At 45.2% G+C, this 20,910-nt stretch overlaps 1 long non-coding RNA gene across 4 annotated transcripts; it reads left to right on the forward strand.

The window, feature by feature from the left end:
• Nucleotides 1-360: 360 nt before the first annotated feature.
• LOC117797069 lies at nucleotides 361-20,575 on the forward strand. 4 transcript variants are annotated; one of them, XR_004621891.1, is made up of 4 exons: nucleotides 361-869; nucleotides 9,952-10,381; nucleotides 15,527-15,663; nucleotides 17,865-20,575. It is a non-coding gene; the product is annotated as an uncharacterized LOC117797069 (long non-coding RNA). The 4 variants fall into 4 exon arrangements; XR_004621892.1 differs by having other exon boundaries at nucleotides 9,952-10,358; XR_004621893.1 differs by lacking the exon at nucleotides 15,527-15,663 and having other exon boundaries at nucleotides 367-869.
• Nucleotides 20,576-20,910: the final 335 nt, after the last annotated feature.

A 20,910-nucleotide genomic window follows, 5' to 3' on the forward strand; every position in this document is an offset into this window, starting at 1 on the left:
GCTCCTCAGTCAGGATGATTTCTCATTGTCTTCTCATGCCGTAGACGTACAACCAAGGAATTTTCTGCATGGCTCGTCAGCTACTAAGCCTGTTCTCATAAATGCCTTTGTGTTGGCTTCAGGCAAGGAAGGGGAATGGTTTTTGCTCTTTGCCCTCAACTCTGTGTTTACAGGGTCACCCTCATGTTATCAGGACTTGAATGAGAACAGGGTGTCTGACACTATTCATTAGAAGAAAGTTCTGGTCAGTGTGTCTCTAGAACTGGCTGCAGGGGGTGGGTGGGGGCGGGGTGGGTGCTGATGGTCGGAACTGGAGCGTCTCTTGGTCCTGACATCTCCACGGCAGCTAGTGGACCTGAGGGGGCCGAAGGAGGGAGTCTTTACTGTGCAGCTGAGAACACAGACGAGGAGGGAGCTTGTTGACACGAAGTGGGGCCGGCCGTGACCTCAAGATGGGACCTTCTGATTTTCAGTGATTCATTGTTAGAACCGGAGTTTCAGGGTTTCTGTGGCCTGGGGTCTACATAGGTAGGTGTGAGAGAACTGGAATTACTAGGTCAGTAAGTGGTATTGAGTGTCTGTATGTCCTGCGTGTGGAAGCCTTACCCAAGCACGCAGAGCGCCATCTCTCTTCTGCCTCAGTTGATTATGACATCACATTGGACATATGACCACAGCCCACATCTCCCTTGGAAACAGGCAGTAATGTCTATAAACAATAAACTGAGATGAAAACATGCTCAGCTTGTGTTTTAAGCCAGATTGAAAGACCAATTCATTTCGCTCCCTAGCATATGGGTTTCGTTACTGCACAGCCTACATGAAAGGAGAGTCGCGTGCGGCCCAGGACCTGGTGGACGTTCATGAATGTAAGTGACTTCTCTACCTTAGGCCACCTGTTGCCGAGAGAAGGAAGTCAAAACTCCACACATTTTGAGGCCTTTCTGCACCACCTGGCTCCCTTTCTTGTGCTCATTAAATACATGAGCACCAATTATGTGCCTAGCTGGGGAATACAATGGATAGAGTTCCTGCCCTCATGCCATTTGGATGCTAGTAGGAGAGAAAGTCAAGAAACAAAGAAAAGAAAGTGTGTATAATGTCAGGTGGTGGAAAGTACTGTTAAAAAAAAATAGAGCAGGGTAAGGGGAGAGAGTAGTTGCTTTTATGTCTTTATTGGACGAATTTCAACAATTTCTTCCACTGGAAATGCCTTCTGAAGCCCCTTCTCTCATCTGGCCCACTTGCTGTTTTGCTGTCATTGATTCAGATCTGGGGGCTGTTTGCACCTTACCTCTTCCATTTGGGTTTCTTTTCCTTCTTAAAGTCCACCCTTTCCATGGAGGGTCTGTGAACAGTAGGTTCTCTTTGCCTGAATGTAGCTTATTTCATCTTGACTTGCATTTGATAGTTTAGACTTGCATAGATTCCAGATTAAAATTATTTTCCCCTCCGCTGGCTGTCTCTATCTCTGTCGAATAAATAAAAAATCTTTAAAAAAAAAAATTATTTTCCCCTCAACATTTGGAAATATTATTCCATTATCTTCTAGTGCCTCTTGCAGCTGTTGAGAAGTCTTTCATTGTACTACTTGTTGTCCTTTGCATAATATGTCTTTTTCTCTCATTGGTGTTTCTCTCTCCCCTCCCCTCCCTTTCCTTTTTCCTCTCCCACTCCTCCCTCCTCCTTCTCTTCCTCCTCCTTCTCTCTCTCTCTCTCTGTTTTCCCTCTCTTTCTTACCTTTTCCTGTGGCTGCTTTTACGTTGTTTGATTTCTTTCTTTCTTTCTTTCTTTCTTTCTTTCTTTCTTTCTTTCTCTTTCTTTCTTTCTTTCTTCTTTCTTTAAGTGTGCTCTGTAGCTTTGCCATGTTGTCTTGGTGTAGGTTTCTTTTTCTCTCTTCTGTCTGGGACTAATGCCTCCATATCTTCAAATATGAATTCTCACTCATTTTCTCAAAACTTAAACCCAACTAAATGTTGGTCCTTCTTGTCCATCTGCTATTATTCTTGGTGCTTCTTACTATTTCTGATCTCTTTTTCTCTCTGGCTTCATAATGGGTAACCTGTGCATAGCTATTTTGCAATTACAAATTACAAGGATCTATTTTACAATTCACATATTCTCTCTTCAGTTCAGCTAGTCTGCAGTTAAACTGTATATTGCATTTTATTTTTAAAAATTTTTAAGCATTTTATTTATTTGAGAGAGAGCACATGCACACGCACAGGGTGCAGGGCAGAGAGGGAGGGAGAGGGACAGTCAGACTCCACGCTGAGTCCGAAGCCCCACTCAGGGCTCGGGCTCCATCTCATGGCCCTGAGATCATGACCCAAGCTGAAATCAAAAGTCCGATGCTTAACCAACTGAGTCACCCAGGTGCCTCGTATATGCATTTTAATCTTATAATGACATTTGTTCATTTTTAGCAAAAAATTTTCATGTCTTTTTTCCCCCATAATGCCTTGTCTTTACTTGGGGTTTTTGCCTTTGGGCCTATGTATTTAATCATTTTTAATATTCCTCTGCTCATGTTTTGTAGTTATTTATTCGTGCTTCAGTAGAGATTGCATGTGTGTGAACAGCTCTTGTGGCAAGGTCTGAGGCAACTTCCAATGGTTGCCTCTTTTCTGCCAGGGATTCCGGGCATCACTGGCTCAGGACCAGGCTTTTACATTAGTTCCTGAGCTTAGCGTTTTCTGAACCACATGGGTGAGTTGGAATCCTTCTTCCGTGCTAGATACAGGCTAGCGTCCCCATTTTTTCAGGGGAGACTCTATTTCCCTACCCAGAGTCCAGCCAGACTTCCTCGTGACATCTTCGGTCAAGTGGGTAGATTTTTCTAGGCTATCATTTACCCGAGGAGGCAGCTCTATTAGGGTTCTAACTTCGTGCAGAGATTTCGGTTCCCAGCTTCGTGCGTCTCAAGCCTTGTCGAGGTCGAACAGGAGCTAGCTACTTCAAAACCCAGCGCTGCCGAGATCCTACGTGCGGTCCCAGAACTGGCAACAGCAGCAGCATCTCGAAGGTTTTTGGAAACGCAGAATGTCAGTCCCTCTCAGACCTATAAAATCAGAACTTTGATCGTAACGAGATCCCAGGTGATTCACGAGCACGTTAGAGGTCGAGAAGCACTGTTCTGATCACCATGTTGTATAATGCTCATTCTTCCAACCTCTCCCTTGGAGAAGGCACAGTATCAGCTGGTGTGGATTCCGGGTTTTGTTCTTGTTTTTGTTTTTAACACTTTTTAAAACCTCTGCATGTTTTGGGAATGAGTATTTCACTTTCTTTCTTGGGAGCTCATTTATGCATTTAAAAACAACTTGTGCTCGAATCTTCTCAGTGGGCCATATCACCAAGGTCTGCTTTAAGCAGTTAACTTCCTATGCTAGCCTGTGGTTTGGTGCTTTGTGTATACAGACACTCAGTAACTATTTGTAGCTTGTGTGTTTCAGTGATGGATTAGAAATGTGCTTTTGAAAGTTGCATAATCAACAACACAGGAAACAACAGGTGTTGGGGAGAATGTGGAGAAAAAGGAACCCTCGTGCACTGTTTGTGGGAATGCAAACGGGTGCAACCACACTGGAAAACAGTATGGACTTCCTCAAAAAGTTAAAAATATTATTACCTTATGCTCCAGCAATTGCATTACTCAAGTCCAGCTGGATCCAGATTGTTTCCATGGCATTAACCCTGCAGCCATTCATGGCATTGCAGTGTCCTGGACCTTAGGGGTACCTGAAAGTGTGGAGGAAAGCAGCTCCTGACTTAGGGGGAACTTATTGTCAAGTGGTAATGAGACACCCATATGCAAGAGAGTGAGAAGGAAAATCCAAGATGTTAGACAAGCAAGTGCCTCTGAGAGGTGGAGGCTGTACAAAAAAGAGGAAGGAACTTCATAGAATGGGGCAGGGTAACATCATTCCTTCATTTCTTTAGATCATCACTCAGTCCTTATCCCCTGCCTGCTTCTGTTTCGGGGCAAATCATTCTCTTGTTTCAAAGGGAAGGAAAGAGCCCCTCTGCCATTCCCTGCCTGGGAAATCTATCACACCAACCATGGAGACCTTGGCTTTTAACACCATTTGGGGGGCTCTGCTTGGCATAAAAAACATATCTTCTCTGCATGAAGTGAAGAGGGTTTTCTGCTTTCTTCCCACTTCCTGTAGGGTACATCTGGCCTAGAGTCCCTGATCATTGTTTGCATAGCTTTAATCCAAACGTGTACATTGTTTTTTAAATGGTGAAAGACTGAGCCAACAAAAACCATGGGTCTCCATCCACTGCATTCATCTGAAGGGCAGGATTGTTCTATGAAGCTCCTTTCCAGCCAGTCGGCCATGCTCTTTGTTTCCTGGGAAGCCAATCATTGCCTTTGAAACTTTGCTCACAGCACACCCACCCCTGGGATCCCTTACCAAATCTTACCCATTTTAAATGCCCACCCACCAGAGTGACTTTGTATCTGCACTGATTATTTGAAACTTCAGTTCATTTTGTATTGTGAAGGATTGTTTTTGTCTTTCTGACTCATTGCCCCAAATGTATTTTAAGCTCTTTGAAGGCAGAGAGCTGATAGCATGCAGCACAATGGCAGGCATAGAGCAAGTTCTCTAAGATTTCAAGAAAGTCTGTTGCTGTCAAACGGATTTTACTATTAGTTATCAATATATACAATTATTCACATGCTCCAGTGAAGCATTTCCAAATAATGCCCAGGTTGTGGTGGAAATTATACCAAAGAGTGGCGAAGAACATATTGCTGTCTTGTTCATAAAGTTATAGAAAATGAGCCGGGTTTTGTCCTGTGTGGGGAGGTGGAAAGCCCCACTAGTGCTTGCCTGAATACAGTGCCTCCCTCCTGCCTCCACCTGCATCCAGTACCTTCTACCACCACCACCTTCTCCTGTAGGGTAATCAAATGTCACATGCAATGTCCTCATTTTATATATTTGGAATATATATATATATATATATATATTCATGTATAGTATATACTTTCGGTTATATACACAGATACAATTGTTACATCTTCCTAGTAAATTGATACTTTAATCATGCTACTCAGTCTTCTTATGCTTACTGTTTGCATGGTGTGTCTGTTCCCATTCTTTTATTTTACTTTTACTTTCTCTCTTTTTCTGCTAACATCTCCTCTTTGTTCATTTATTATGAGTATATATTTTTATGCCTTTGAGCATAGTTATACTAGATGCTCTCAAACCTATTTCTCCTCATTCTAACATCTCTGTCCTCTCAGGGTTGTTCTTCATTGATGACTTTTTTCTAGAAAAGTGTCACTTTTTTTCTGATTCTTTATATATCATGTAATTTCAGGTTATATGGCAGCCATTATGATAACGCATTCTCATATATTCTTCCAAAGAGATAGATTTGTTGTTGTTGTTGTTGTTGTTGTTGTTAACAAGCAAGTAACTTGGCTGGCCTCAAACTCCAAAACCTGTAAACCTTGTGCTGAGCAGAGGCTGAAATCCGGGCTCAGTTCTTTTAGCCGTGGGTTCCTTGGAGTTTACCCCGCCTTTGCATAGTTCAGGGGTCAGTCAGAGATTTGGGGAAAATTTCAATGCAGAATTTGGGTCTCCTCTTTCTAGATGCCTTCTTTCGGGAACTATCTTTCCCCTCTTCATTTTCCAGTTACAGAGGGTGCATCATGCTATTAAAACGGTCGCCTTCTGTCTGAGTTGTAGGTATCCTGTGGGTCAGGAGCAGGAGCTTGAGAAAAAGGTCTTGGAATAGGCAGGGACTCACCAAGTGCCTTTTCCTTCTTCCAAGTATTGGCTCTTCTACTTTGTTCCTGCTCCTGGCCATTCTCCGGGGCTTTCTGGTAGTTGTCTATGATGTTTTATACAGAGTTGATGGCTGTTATCTGCAGGAGGACTGGTCTGAGAGGAGCTATTCTATTGCCAAGAGCATAACCAACTGCTTCATTTTGGAGAGAAGGAAGTTGACATAGAGAGAGGTCTAAGGCTTAGCTGGAGCGATGTGCATGCCTGTGTGAATGAGAGAAATATGCCCAGGCTGGGATCCCCGTCCCAGCTCTGCTAAGGTGTTCATAAGGTCCCCCATCTCGGGACACTGGCCTCCAGGGCACAGAAGAGAGCCCTCTTGGAGATGGGCAGCCTTCGAGGTGACTTTGAGTGGAGCTCATGGGCCATGGCCAACTAACATGAAGAAGCCAAAGTAATGATGATAGCTTATGTATTCATTGCAAGGCACTATGCTAAGTGTTCCATAGATCTCATTTAGCCTTCCCCAGAACCTTTAAATTAGGTATAATTATTATCCTCATTATGTAAATAATTAGTGAGACCTAAAGAGATCAAGTGACTTTTCTCTCAGTCACATAGCTGAGTGCATGTGGGGGAAGGACTAAAATCTGGATCTGCCTGACTTTAAGGCCTCTTTTCTTATAAGCAGAGTTGTAGGTTTTACCTGTCCTTCCTTGCAGACAAAACATGGTAATAAATTCATTATCATATAAATACATAAATATTTACCTTTCTGATTCCCTTGTCTCCTCCCTCAGTAGGGAGAATATCTAGGTCCAGTGGCCCCTGCAGTGCCAGGAACCCCAAAGGGGCTCTACACCCCCCTTGTAGAAGACATGCTTTCATCTGAGAGGCAAGGGTTCTGACTGTAGACCTCGTTGTTGCCAATGTCCTGGCGTGATGGGCAAGTCACTGTGCCGTTCTTTATTTACTCATCAGAAAGCTGGGAGAAACTCTGAGATCTTTTCTAAAGTTGTTAACAGCCTAATTCTAAGGTTTATTTTTGGTGGCCAGGAGCTAGAAAGAAGCCTCTTGCCCAAATCTTGCTTGTGAACCATGAATTTAACAGTATCCAGAGTACGTGTCGTTGGTATCTTTGCTCCCCAGATATCTGTCAAAAACTAAACGGAAATAAGAAAACCAGGCTGTTAACATGGTGCTCTTCAATCTCTGACTCCAGCTACAGCCTTCCTGCCCGATCAGTGCTGCTGGCCCGTCCGTCATTCCGTAGGGCTACCTTGATCTGGTTAGGCCACTTTTTGCTTCTAGAGCTCTAATTCCGACAGAGGGACCAAGCTCAAGGGTACAATAGTCATTTATCTTGGTGGCCTGTGCTCTAGGCTTGGTGGTTAAACTTTCCCACCCACAGAAAGAATCTACCTGCTTAACCTGTTTAGGGTGGGAGGAAAGGATTCTTTACATTTCTAATTCCCTTGTGGGACTCAGTTTCCATGCCTGCCTTTCAGTCACTGTGTTCAACCCTAGACTCACAGCATGGTAGTGTACCGGTTTTCTGAGGAATTCATCGGTCTACAAGTTTTTATGATCAGGTAAATTAAAGAATTAAAGTCCTGACTAAAATGCCTTCTTGGCCCCAGAATCTTAACAGTTTCTGGAATCTCCAAGGTCTGCTTCTCCCCTCTCTCAACCCTACCTGGCTCTTTTTTCCTTATTTTTAATAATCATGCTGGAAAAAGCATCCTGTGTGTGTGTGGGGGGGGGAATAGTGGAGTAGAAAGAGGTATATGGTGCAGACTCATAGTGTTGGAGCTGTTTTTTTGAGAGTGACAGCTTGGGACACAGGCAGGAGAGGCCTTCACATTCTTCATCTCCCCAGAAATGGCTGTAGTAGGAAGTGAAGAGCATAAACTGCACCGTCCTTTTGACTCACTGTGCAACTTTGGGAAACGCACTGAGCCTTTCTGTGGTCCTTAATGGATGCCAAGGTGTTGCCTCTCATAACTTTGTGTCAGCGAAGACCCTTGAAATATTAGGAGAGGCTTGGAAAAATAAAGTGACCTTACAAAGGTGACGTTTCTGGTCACTGCTAAAACTATAACAGTGTTTAAATGGCGCTTTCTGACTTGTCATAAACTTAGGTCCTCAGTGTACTTGGAGACAGAACTCTCCAGGTCATTCTGGGGATATCTACATCAGATGTTGACATTTTACTGTCTATGTGCCAAAGAAGGCGAGGGGCAGATTTTCCCTCACGGGGGGCCAGATGTCACCACTTTTGCTTACACCTTCTTTTTGCCTTCTCCCTCTTCACACTTGTGTTGCTTCCAAGAGCTCCTCTCCACCTGCTAACTTAGACCTGGTCAGGGGTAGAGTCATCAAAGAATAAGAGAAGGCCCTCATCTTGGCAAAACTTTTGAAATTTTCCACTTCCCTATCTAAAAGGTGACAATATTCATGCCTCACATTCAAGTTTCCCAGGATTGCTGCCGTTATCACCGATGGACAGTTCAATGCTCTTAAATCCTCACAGCAGGAGTTTCCCCCGAATGGCAACAGGTAGCTGGATGTCATTTAACTGCTCTGGGTCCTTGCTTTCGCATCTGTAAGGTGAGGCAGTAGGAGTCACAGGAGGTCCAATGTTCTGTCTCGTCTTCACAGGCCGCATCTGTCTTTTTACTATTATTGTGTCCAGTGATCATTACCAAAGCTGGCATTGCCTAAAATTATTCATTTTACTACCTGTTTTCCTAAACAAAATCATCTCCAAGCTCCTTTCCTACTTCCTCTCACACTTTACCAAGTACTAAGATTAATAAAAGCCGTGACCTTTGTCTCGTCCTAGCTCAGTAAAAGACAGGAGGATTTCACTGTCTTAGGGAAATATTTCAGGTCTCATCATTGACTTGAGTTTTCTTTGACACAGTATTTTGGGGGAGTTTTAATTCATAGTTAACACTATTTTCTCTATGCTAAAGACCCACTCAAATATTCTAGCCCTAACTTCTCAGCAAAGTTCTATTCTTACCTTTGTAGCTACCCTGGGGAAGTTTTCACTTGGGAAGAACATCTCACCTCAAGTCAATCAACAGGCGTTTTTTGAGCAACTGATATATATCCAACATTCTGAGTGATCTACAAGAAGCATTAGACGTCACCCTTGCTCTCAAGGACCATACGTTGAAACTGGGGAGAAAAAACCCACAGTACATTTAGTCAGGAATCACTTGTTGAGGGCCTATTTGTATGAGATGCCATAAAGCCTGGGGGGTAGTGTGGCCATATAGCCCCATTGTCCAGAAACTATCCTTTAATCAAGTTGTATTGGAGTAATTATTAATATCAATCTTTCTGACCTTCAAGAGTGTCCTACTTTCGATGATAATTTATAAGGTTGCCTCAAGGATTGGGAATGGCCAGGCCTTGGTATGCTCAACCATGGGAATCAAGTCAATAGAGAAAATTACCATAGCAACTAAGAACCATGATGATTAGTGCTTTGTTAACACGGGAATAGACATCGTCACACTCTTGGTATTTTTTAGTTCGGATGGGGCAATTACTTCTGTTAGCTGAGATATTTGTATGGGCTATGTTGTGCTGTTGGTCAAATCTAATGCAAAGGGTTATTTTCCTCCCGGTTAAAATTCTGGCCAGCGTCTATGTCTCTGAGATAGGATTCATCTATTGCTGAGACATGTCAGGTCTCTCATTTATGACACACAGATCAAGAAGGAGCCTTAAAGAATGGGCAACAAGTAAACTCTAGCAGCTTGTGTGGTTCACATCCAGAAAAGGGGCTTGAGACATTGGCTCAGCTCAACAACCAGGCCTGAGTGTGTCTACAAGCCAAGGACTGGGCCTTTAGTCAACAGGGCAGAAGGAATTTTATGAGCAATGCCCAGAGGTAGGAAAGAGTGTGGGTTATGTGGGGACCGCTGAGCAACTTGGCATCGGTGCACGGTGAGTCAGCCGGTGACAGTGGATCTGCCTAATGGAGGCTAAGGAGGTAGGCAGCAGCCAGAGGACAGAGAACCTACAGCGAGCAGTGTAGTGTTTTTTGTTTCGAAATGAGATGGGACTTCAGATACAACTCCATCCATAGGGCCCCGACGTCCCTGGCTGCCACCACATGTCCAGCAACAGGATCTCTTCTTCAGGGTTCCTGCTGATCTCTGAAAACGCTCTCTTCCCTCTCCAGGACTCTGTTCACAGGCATGCTGCAGGCACATGCTGTAGCCCTTGGCGGGGCTGATGAAACACTTTCTGCAGATCCAGGACAAACAAGGCTATCTAGCTAGGTGGGAACACCCAGCCCTGGGCAGACGTCCCCATGTTTGGTGTCATCTGCAGATGCTACAGATGAACTCCCGCAACAAGGACAATTGATTCAGTGGTCAAGGTAGCGGTAGTGTTGATGCTCTTCCCGAGAGAGCAGCAGCTGCTGACAGTGCCGGCTGGCACGGAAGATCCCGCTGGTTTCTCTGATCATTCCTCCCACCGGTGGACTTGGATGGCCCCAAAGGCCATGTGACCAGCTTGGTGTGCCACCCCCAAGCTTCTGGATCCTGAAGTTCCTGCCCCTCTGAACTGCAGTGGACAAATCAGGTGATCCTATTTACTCTGGCAATGTAAGTTCTTGGCAACAGAAGCAGAACAGTATGGGTTGGTGTATAAATACAGATAAGTTTAAAAAAAAAAAAAGGCTTGTACCATTTTGGAATGAGCAAGTAGAATCCATCAAAAAGGCAAAACGTAAAACTAGCATGAAGAACCATGAGAGGGACACGCCGACAAGGATTTTATTCAAATAAGAAAATTATTAAGAAGTAGATGACCAAAGGAGTGCCTGCGTGGTTCAGTTGGTTAAGCGTCTGGCTCTTGATTTCGGCTCAGATCATGATCTTGGGGTCGTGAGATAGAGCCCCGTGTTGCGCCCCAGGTCCACACTCAGTAGGGAGTCTGCTTGAGATTCTCCCTCTCCCTCTGCCCTTCCCCCTGCTTATGCACCTGCTCACGTGCTCTCTCTCTCTCAAATACATAAATCTTTTTTATTTTTTTATTTTTTTTTAAGATTTTATTTATTTATTTGACAGAGATAGAGACAGCCAGCAAGAGAGAGGGAACACAAGCAGGGGGAGTGGGAGAGGAAGAAGCAGGCTCATAGCGGAGGAGCCTGATGTGGGGCTCGATCCCATAACGCCGGGATCACGCCCTGAGCCAAAGGCAGACGCTTAACCGCTGTGCCACCCAGGCGCCCCATTAAATACATAAATCTTTTTTTAAAAAGGAAATAGATGGCCAAGAACTTTGATTTTTTATCTTTTTAAAAAGGTTTATTTATTTTAGATAGTGCGAGCATGAGCAGAGGGAGGGGAAGGAGGGTGAGGGAGAAGCGGGCTCCTCTCTGAGCAGGGAGCCCCATGTGGGACTTGATCCTAGGACCCCGGGATCATGACCTGAGCTGAAGGCAGATGCTTAACTGACTGAGCTACCCAGGCACCCTTCAGCAAGAACTTTTATAATTTTTTTTTTTTAAGATTTTTTTATTTTACTTATGTGACAGAGAGACAGCCAGCGAGAGAGGGAACACAGCAGAGGAGAGGGAGAGGAAGAAGCAGGCTCCCAGCCGAGGAGCCTGACGTGGGACTCGATCCCGGAACGCCGGGATCACGCCCTGAGCCGAAGGCAGTCGCTTTAACGACTGCGCTACCCAGGCGCCCCCAGCCAAGAACTTTTAAAACCAAGGGCAGATTACTTGCTTTTCAGTTTGCTAGACATAAACTCTAAGCATGGTATCTTCAAGTAACATCTCTTTAAGTACAAGGTGGGATTTCTTCAAGTTGGGTGAAAAAATTTCCCTTCACTAATTCACTTAAACACGCTTCTTCGATTGGTGTTTTTTCTTCTCCCTGACAAGTGTCTAACCAGGGCTCATTTGGTGAAGAATCAATGATGAGCTAAGGGAGCATGGGGAGGCATTCCCCTCCTTTTAGGATTTTGGGGATGCCAAGAGATGGACACCAGGATAAGTCTATGAGGTTCCTGGGCCAATACTTGTGGCCCATGCTGGTTCAGGCTGGTGCCGATCACTTCAGCCAAAATGCCTTAAGGAGTACGCTCTGAACTGGGCACCTAAGATCACACGATTATGCTTATTTTTACCTCTGACTCTCACAGGAAGGAACTCCCATTTCACCACCACCTTTTTTTTTTTTTAAAGATTTTATTTATTTATTTGACAGAGAGAGAGAGACAGCCAGCGAGAGAGGGAACACAAGCAGGGGGAGTGGGAGAGGAAGAAGCAGGCTTCCCAGTGGAGCAGGGAGCCTGATGTGGGGCTTGATACCAGGACCCTGGGATCACGCCCTGAGCCGAAGGCAGATGCTTAACGACTGAGCCACCCAGGCGCCCCCATTTCACTGCCTCCTTGATGAAGTTTCAAGTGTTTCCCTGTCATGTATACCAGTGCTGCTCGAAATGTCCGTCCCTGGTGACAGGTGGGGCTGGAGGGAGAATGTAAATCCACGTAGTACTTTTGCACAAACCCACCCACCGAAGCGATGAGTGCTTGGGGAGATGGCTGACATACAATACGGCTTAAGCTCCTCCTCCTGATGGAGAAGGGGGGCTTTGCAGACCCGCATCTTGTCTGCAGACCGACACACATTACTGTCACTCATGTCATCTTTACAGTTTATAGTCATTAAGCTGAACTCACTTAAAAACAATGGCTTTGGAACCAATTTCAAACTTGCAGAAAAATTGCAAGAATGGAACAAAGAACTCTATACCCTTCACCCAAGCCCCTTTTCAACCATGATGTGCTTGCTAGCGGAGTCCAAGTCTGGATCACATGATCTAGTCTCTCTAGTCCTGGAATGAGTTTCAGGTCCTTGACCTTTATGACCCTTAATGTGGGTTTGCCCCATGCTTCCTTAGGACTAGCCCACGTTATGCGGTTTGAGCAGTAATGTCACAAAAGTGATATTGTGTTCTTATTGCTCCCTATCAGGTGAGCCCTGCTGTCGTTTTGTCCCATTAACTTTGTGTCCCAGTGGTCACTTTGATCACTTGATTAAGATAGTGTCTGCCCCATTTCTCCACTGTCGAGTTACTTTTTTCTTTTATAATTAATAAGTACCATGTAAATATCCATTACTCATTCGACTTTCACCTACTTGCATTAGCACCCATGGCGGTTCCTTGCCTGAATTTATTATTGCTATGATGTTTGCCAACTAGGACAATTTCTAATTGTATCATTCCTCACACATTTATTGGTTGGCATTCTATTGCAAGGAGGAACTTTCTCAGCTCCCATTCTTAAGTTCATTCATTTGCTTATAAACAAATGAGTTATTCTTCAATGGGTTATAGCGCCTTATTATCATTAATTATTTTGATGTTCAAACTGACCTAGATTTTGACACCAGAAGCCCCGTGAACCTGGCTTCTGTGTCCTTTTGACTCGTGCCCATCATTCTCGAACACTTTCTCCACAACAAGCTGGCTTACTTTGTAATTTCCCTGCCCCAGCTCTGGATCGGTTTCTCTAGGAGACCTTGATTTCTTTTCGTGGAGAGCAACATCGAGAAGCTGAGATCTGGGTGCTAAGTGTTCCCTTTGCTCCCGGAGTGTTGCTTCTCACAGGCCCTCTCAGTGGACAGAGCTCAGAAATGCACGTACTTTTATACATACACACATAACTTCCCAAGTATGTATGTCTGCACGTGAACCTTTCCATCAGTTTTTCTTTCTGCTTCTCTGCTCCCGCTGTCCTTAGTATGCATACTTGCTCAACGCCTTGTATGTATCCATTCCCTCAACTGTTTAAGGCTGGCTCTCTGCCATGCTCTGACACTGTCCTTGCAAAGGTTGTCATCACTAGCTATCGCCAGCTGCCCTTGCCGCCTCATTCCAATACTGTCCTGGCCCAGGCCCTGTTATCCCCCACTGGCACATGCCCAACGACTGCCGGAAGTAAACGAGAAAGAAGAGGAAGTCAGATTTGTGTTTCTTAATTAGAAGAAAAAGGATCAAAGGCTAAATTGCAATTATCTGCAACAGTTACTTCTCGGTTTGCTGAGGCACCACGAGACAAGCCATCTACCAGTATGGTATGACTACTGACATCAAGGGTCTTCTGTGCCTCTAAGTCAACTGCAGGACTGTAATTATCGCCAGGAGAGTGGGAGGACGTGGTGCTCGCGCATTCTGCAGTGCATTTTGGCCTTCGCTACAGCGGAAGGAGTAGGGCTGTCAGCACTGATTTTCACGTTGCTAAATCAGCAGAATGCTTTCCAACTGGTCTAGACGTGTATCATGCCTAATGAAAGAAGAACAAAAACAAACAATTGAATTTTCAGCGGTTCTCACCAAGAGGTTATACTATTCATCCTCAAGGCGGTATTGGCTTCTGTCGAAACGAGCACCGGAAAAATAAATGTGTTCCTATAGTCAGGATGATGGTTACCTAATGATGAACCCACATTTCCCGTCACTTGGGCAATAAGTACTTGCCAGCCCTTCCAAGTTGATTGTAAGCTCCTTGAGGGCAAGGGGCAGGGTGGTACACTTAAGCAATCGCCCACAGTGACTTGCAGTTAGTGGCCCATTAGGAGTTGATGGCTCAAGGTTTGTTTTGGTTTGTTTTTTTTTCCTCCAGCTAGACCATTCACCATAACACTGAGTTAGGACTCATGTCTATTTTTGTATAGTCTACTGGTCACCTCCATCATTTACATTTTAGGTAGGACTTAAATGTGTAAACTACTGAACTGGTTAAGGGAGTCAAAGGCAGAAATAAAGCCCTTTTCTATTTCACCTCCCCTCCCTCCCTGCCTCTGATACACAGGCTGATAGAACTGATGCAAGAATGACCCTGATCTACGGTAAGGGAAGAAAGGGATAAAGAAAGGGGGGGGGTAATCAGAAGGGGTAGTGAAACATGAGAGACTATGGACTATGAGAAACAAACTGGGGGCCTCAGAGGGGAGGGGGGTTGGGGAATGGGATAGACCGGTGATGGGTAGTAAGGAGGGCACGTATTGCATGGTGCACTGGGTGTTACACGCCACTAATGAATCATTGAACTTTACATCGGAATCCGGGGATGTACTGTATGGTGACTAACATAATATAATAAAAAAATCATTAAAAAAAAAAAAAAAAAGAATGACCCCGATCTAGGTGAGCAAATGGCCCTGCTGTGAATTGCGTGACTTCAAGTCCAGAGCCGAGCAGCAGGACATCCCGGCTCAGGACTGCTGGAGGCTGGCTTCTGCCAGAAACTCTGATCAACTTCCAGCAACTCTCCTAATCTCTCCAGCCTCGTGGTTGTGTGTGCCTGTCAAATTGGAGGCTGGATGTCACGATCTCTAACAGTCTGTGGTTCTCGAGTTTTTTTACTCGGTCCTTATGAAATACTACGATTCATGGCCACATCCTGAACCACAGCACAAAGATGGCAAAGCGACAAGGAAAACAGAGAGTGAAAGTATTGTCTATGCTAACACGAGAAAGACCTTTCTCTGGATACTAAGCTCCAAACCTCGCTTTCTCAGTGTGTGTGTGTGTGTGTGTGTGTGTGTGTGTTTGCACGTGTGTGTGCAATTACAGGAAGAACAACAGAAAGCCACTTACAGCTGCTGCTGTAGATTATTCTAAAATTCGTATGAAAAGACAATCCTTAGGATCGCTAAAACAGTTGTGAAAAAGAAGAATAAAATGGAAAGAATCACTCTCCTGATATTAGGTCTTACTACAAATTGCAGTAGTCAAGGCTATGTGGTCATGGCAGAGGGACAGACACGTACCGCGCCGGAAAAGAGAACCCACACAAATAGGCCCCGCTGCTTTTTGACAAAGGTACGAAAGCGAGTCCACGGAAGGAGGACACCCTTTTCAACAGGTGGGTTTCTACAGGCAAAAGGAAAGGGCCTGCACCTAAGCCTGTCACCTTATACAAAAATGAACTCAAAATGAGTCATACATTTACATTTAAAGTGCGAAACTATAAAACATTTAGAAGAGAACATAGGGGAAACTCTTTGGGATCCGGGGCTAGGCAAAGAATTCTTAGACTTGACATAAGAGCATCCCATCAAGAGAAAATATGGCAAATTGATAAAAAGTAAAATTTTTTGCTCTGAGAAGGTCCGTGCGAAGAGCATGCAAAGGGAAGCTATCGACTAAGAGATGTTCGAACTCCACATCTGACAAAGGGCTGGAATCTAGAATATGTAAAGAGTTCTCAAAATGGAGCGGTTGAAAAACAAAAAAAATCTCCACAAAGAATCCAATTAGCACTATACACCTCTCAAAATGTCTAAAATAAAAAATTGTGATACCCCCAAAAGCTGGTGAGGATGTGAAGAAATTGCATCCATGACTGGTGACATTGTAAAATGGTGCAGCCACTCTGGAGAACAGTCTGGCAGTTTCTTACAAGACTAAACATGGCTCTACCGTATGAGCCTACCATATCACTCTTGGGTATTTACTGCAGATAAATGAAAACTTGTGTTCACATGAAAACCTGTAAGTGAACGTTCAGAACACTTTTATTTGTAATCGGCCTAAACTAGAAGCAACTCAAGTGCTTTTCAAGATCGTAATTGCTTAGCAAACTGGAACGTCTATACCACGGAATATACTCAGCAACAAGAAGTCACAAATTGATACATGAAACGACTCGGATGGATCTTCTGGGAAGTACGCTGAGTGGAAAAAGCCAATTCCCAAAGGTTACATACCATATGAGTCCATTTATATAACATTCTCAAAAGTACAAAATTATACATGACAGACACCAGATTCGTGGTTGCCAGGGGTCAATTCTCAGGGTGGGATGGAGGACGGGGCAGGGAGGAGGAGCAGAGGGAGAGAGGAGGTGAGCCTATAAAAGGACAACATGGGAGGCCTTTGTGATGTCTTGACCACGTCAATGTCAGCATCCTGGTTGTGACGTTGTATTATATTTTCACCAGATGTTACCACTGGGGGAATCTTGGTAAACAGTAACCCGGTTCTCATTTCTTTTTTTTTTTTTTTCTTTTTTATTTTTTTAGGTTTTTTTTNTTTTTTTTGACAGAGATAGAGACAGCCAGCTAGAGAGGGAACACAAGCGGGGGAGTGGGAGAGGAAGAAGCAGGCTCATAGCAGAGGAGCCTGATGTGGGGCTCGATCCCGTAACGCCGGGATCACGCCCTGAGCCGAAGGCAGACGCTTAACCGCTGTGCCACCCAGGGGCCCCCCGGTTCTCATTTCTTAAAATTGCATGAGAATCTACAATTATTTCAAAATAACAAGTTTAATTTTTTTTAAGATTTTAAAAAATGTATTTATTTGACAGAGAGCGAGCACATGAGTGAGCACAAGCAGGGGAGCAGCCAGCAGAGAGAGAGAGGGAGAAGCAGGCTCCCCGCCGAGCAGAGAGCCTGATGCGGGGCTTGATCCCAGGACCCCGGGATCATGACCTGAGCCGAAGGCAGACGCTTAACTGAATGAGCCACCCAGGTGCCCCACAAGTTTAATTTTTTATAAAAGGAAACCTGAGTGCTGTCTGTTGGGGCTTAGTTTCTTTTTACTTTTTATTTTTTAATAAAAAATACTTTTACTTTTACTTTTTATTTTTTAACCACTGGGCTCCCCAGGTACCTCTGGGCTTAGTTTGATGCAAGTAAATGGAGTGAAAGGATGTGCAGTTCAGGAGAAGAACAGGCTAACATGACCACCAGAGAGATTGTATAGAGCTTGGTGACAATGATCTTTTTCTTTCTATATTCCCGGAGCACTTGGCCCCAACTACAGCCCTGCCCATAGAAGCACTTGGTAGTTTTGTTTTGTGCATTATTCTTAGTATGGAGGACAAGTTGCCTTGTCAGGAAGTTCAGTTTGGATGTGGAACTGTGAGACACTTAGGAACGATAATAGGCAACTCCAATGTGGTTCTTGTGAACAAGCCAATGATTTTTTTGTGAAAGAGGATAATAATTAGCTTCGAGAAAATAACCAAAACACAATCAAGTCCTTTCTCATAATATGGGGTTAAGTCGTGTTTCAATCCCATAGACGTTTTGTTTGTCAGCTTGCTTTTGTTTTATTTTACAGGATATCCTTGAACTACATTCACTAGCATAGGAAGCAGGAGCCTTGGAACGCCTGCGCTCTAAGGAAAAGGTTCTCACCCTTATTTCTGGGTCCCGGGGCTCTTAGGAAGTGCCTCAGGAGTCTGGGGAGGGGGAAAGGGGCGTGCTCCCCTCCTTCCTGCAATTTCCACCTTGGGTAGCACCTTTTCTATTTATTTTACTAATTGGGTTCACCTCAGATTTCCTTTAGGAATAGACTGCAGCCCTTCCTAAAACATTTGGAAACCGCCGGCTGCTCCTGTCGCACGCTGTCCCTCGGAGCTGAGGTTGCGCTCAGGGACCCTTGTCTCCGCACTCCTCATCTGGGGAGACAGCCGGGACGCCTGGCAGAGAAGGAGTGAGAAATGCTGGAAAGGAGGAGGACAACAAAGGCCCTGAGCGGCTGCTCTTCCTTTCCTGCCCTCGCTACTGCGGCCTGCGGCCTGCGGTGCTCATGCAGGGCTGGCCCCAGTCCTGGCGAGAGCAGACAACGCCCGGCCTGAGGCTCTGGGCCAGAAACTTCCCTTTTCAGAGCAGAAAAATGAGCCGGTGTGGAAGGGATTTTTGGAAAGAAAATAATTATTCTTTGATTTCTCTTTTCAGTGTGTGTGTATGTGAGAATAATGAATGAGTAATATAAGGTGTGAGGATTCAAGGGTGAGGTGATTGATCAGCTGATGGAAAAGATCCTGGAGACTGGAGAATTCAGATGAACAGATGCTTGATTAGACAAGCAAATGTGCCAGTGTGCAAAAGGGATTTATGAAAATATTTGGGGGGAATGTGTCAGTGTTTATTTCAATAGATAATTGATTACTAGCAAATGGTTAATAATAAAATAATTTTTTTGGTATAACGGTATGTAATGAGATCAGTGAAATGTCACCTAGCTAGTTCCACATTCAAATGGCACCAAGGAGTCCACTGAAGGACTATTAACTAGATGACCCTGGGGGTGGGCCCAGCGGAAGTAGTGAGTGATTTCTCTTTCTCAGCAACTGTAACAGCGCACGTTGCAATGTGTGCTGTTTCTACTTTCTCTGAAAGAGGTGTGAGCTCTGGAAAGCGTCACCTCCCCGTTGGTGGTGGAGTTCCCTTTGGATAGACTGGGGCTTCATAAAAACTGTTCCAAGTCCCCATTAGGGTTTTCTCGGCATGGTAGACCCCTCCTTCAGTTCTAGCTGACGGTCAAGGCCAGGGGGAGGAGGTGACAGATTTAAAGGGAAGAGCACGTGTGTCTGCACCATAGAGCTGGCCAGCAGGAAGGGAGGCCTGGAGTGCTTTGGAGAGGAATTCCCACCTCCTTGATCTCCTGTGCCTTTTAAGGCCTCTTGAACTTGCTGGGCCAAAGAGGAGCTGAGACCGTGTAGTTGGCCAAGTTCCCAGGAGCACTGCAGGGTTACTTCCTGGGGCCTGAGGCCTGCCATATGGCTAGGTTCAGCCTCTGTCCCAGTAAACAGTTTCTCAGGGAGGTCTGCAGTGCCCTACTGGGTAGGGACGGGGTGGAGGGGAAAGAGGCGGTAGGACTTACATCCAAACCATTAATAACCCCTTTCCTCTTCGAATTGACTGGAGTTTCCAGAGGGCGTTTGGCCATCCGCGCTACAATTAGGAAACAGAAAACCTAACCAACATAAACACATCTAAACCACAGACGAAATCACCACTCTGTTATAACCCATCCAAAAAAAAAAGAAAGAAAGAAAAAAGCACTATCCAGCCAGAATCTAGCCCATGACCAGCCTGGGCTGTCTGGGCCCCCCAAAGGTCTGAGAGGATCCTAGAGGCCCAGGATAGGGGAGCACGGGCAGGGCTCACTCAGCAGGGTTTGCTTGCACTGCTCTTAGCTCAGGTGGAGTGCTCCGCGGTAATTCATAGCCCTCCCGCTCCTTCTTGAAAGCATTCTCATTTGGACCATCAACTATAGGGTCTCTGAATGAATGAACCGATAAGTTGACTCCTGGCCTCCGCCAAGGGTCTGCAAGTCCGCTCTGAAGTCTCACTCTTTCCAGACAACTCTTCAACCTGGGTCAGCACACGTGGGCAGCAGTTCAAGTCTAGCCCTTGGCCTGATTTTGTAGTTTTGTACAGCCCACGGCTAAGAACAGTTTTTCCATTTTTAAAGTTTTTTTTTTTTTTTAAAGAATAATGTGACAGAGGCTACAGGTGGCCCATGAAGCCTAAAATAGTTAACTATCTGGCCCTTTACAGAAAAAGGTTGCCAATCCCTGATCTAATCAACCCCTGATCTTGCATTTTGAGGGGGAGGGCCGGGATCCCGGATCATTATTAATGTTTTTGACCCCAGAGAAAAATGAGCATTATGCAGCCTCATCTTACCTTTGCCAAATTCAAGTCCAGCTGAGGGCTCAAGGTTAGGGAGGGACGTCTGTGTTTGTGAGATGAATGATGCCAACTAAACATGTCACCTACTGGAGAATCCCACACGGACACAGACCTCTGTTGAGATTCCCTATCTCCTCCCGGAGGGCTCTTCACCGTGCAAGGAGAGGAAGGAGGGTTAGAGCTGTCCTGTGCCATGACAAAGGGCTTCCCTTCTGGTGGAAGACGATGCTGAGGCCACGGGTCCTGCCTATGGGCTAGAATGCCTCTGTAGCCACAGGCCCCTTTGGTGGTTTCCTGCCACTGATCAAATCCAGCTGGGCCCTTGGATACTCCAATCATGCACTGTTTCCATTTACGCTTCCATGTGGCCTGTGGGCCTCACAAGTGCTGAGGAAGCCTTTGGGAGGGATGTACCATTTGCATCTAAAGACGTGTGTGTTGGGGACACCTGGGTGGCTCAGTCGGTGAAGTGTCTGCCTTCGGCTCAGGTCATGATCCCAGGGTCCTGGGATTGAGCCCCGCATTGGGCTCCCTGCTCGGCGGGGAGCCTGCTTCTCCCTCTCCCTCTGCCAGCTGCTCCCCCTGCTTGTGCTCTCGCTCTCTGACAAATAAATACATAAAATCTTGAAAAAAAATTAAAAAATAAAGACGAGAGTGTTCACTCCTCCCCCAGGGACTGCATA

The sequence above is a fragment of the Ailuropoda melanoleuca genome, chromosome 18 (genome assembly GCF_002007445.2).
Source record: "Ailuropoda melanoleuca isolate Jingjing chromosome 18, ASM200744v2, whole genome shotgun sequence".
NCBI classification, from domain to species: domain Eukaryota; kingdom Metazoa; phylum Chordata; class Mammalia; order Carnivora; family Ursidae; genus Ailuropoda; species Ailuropoda melanoleuca.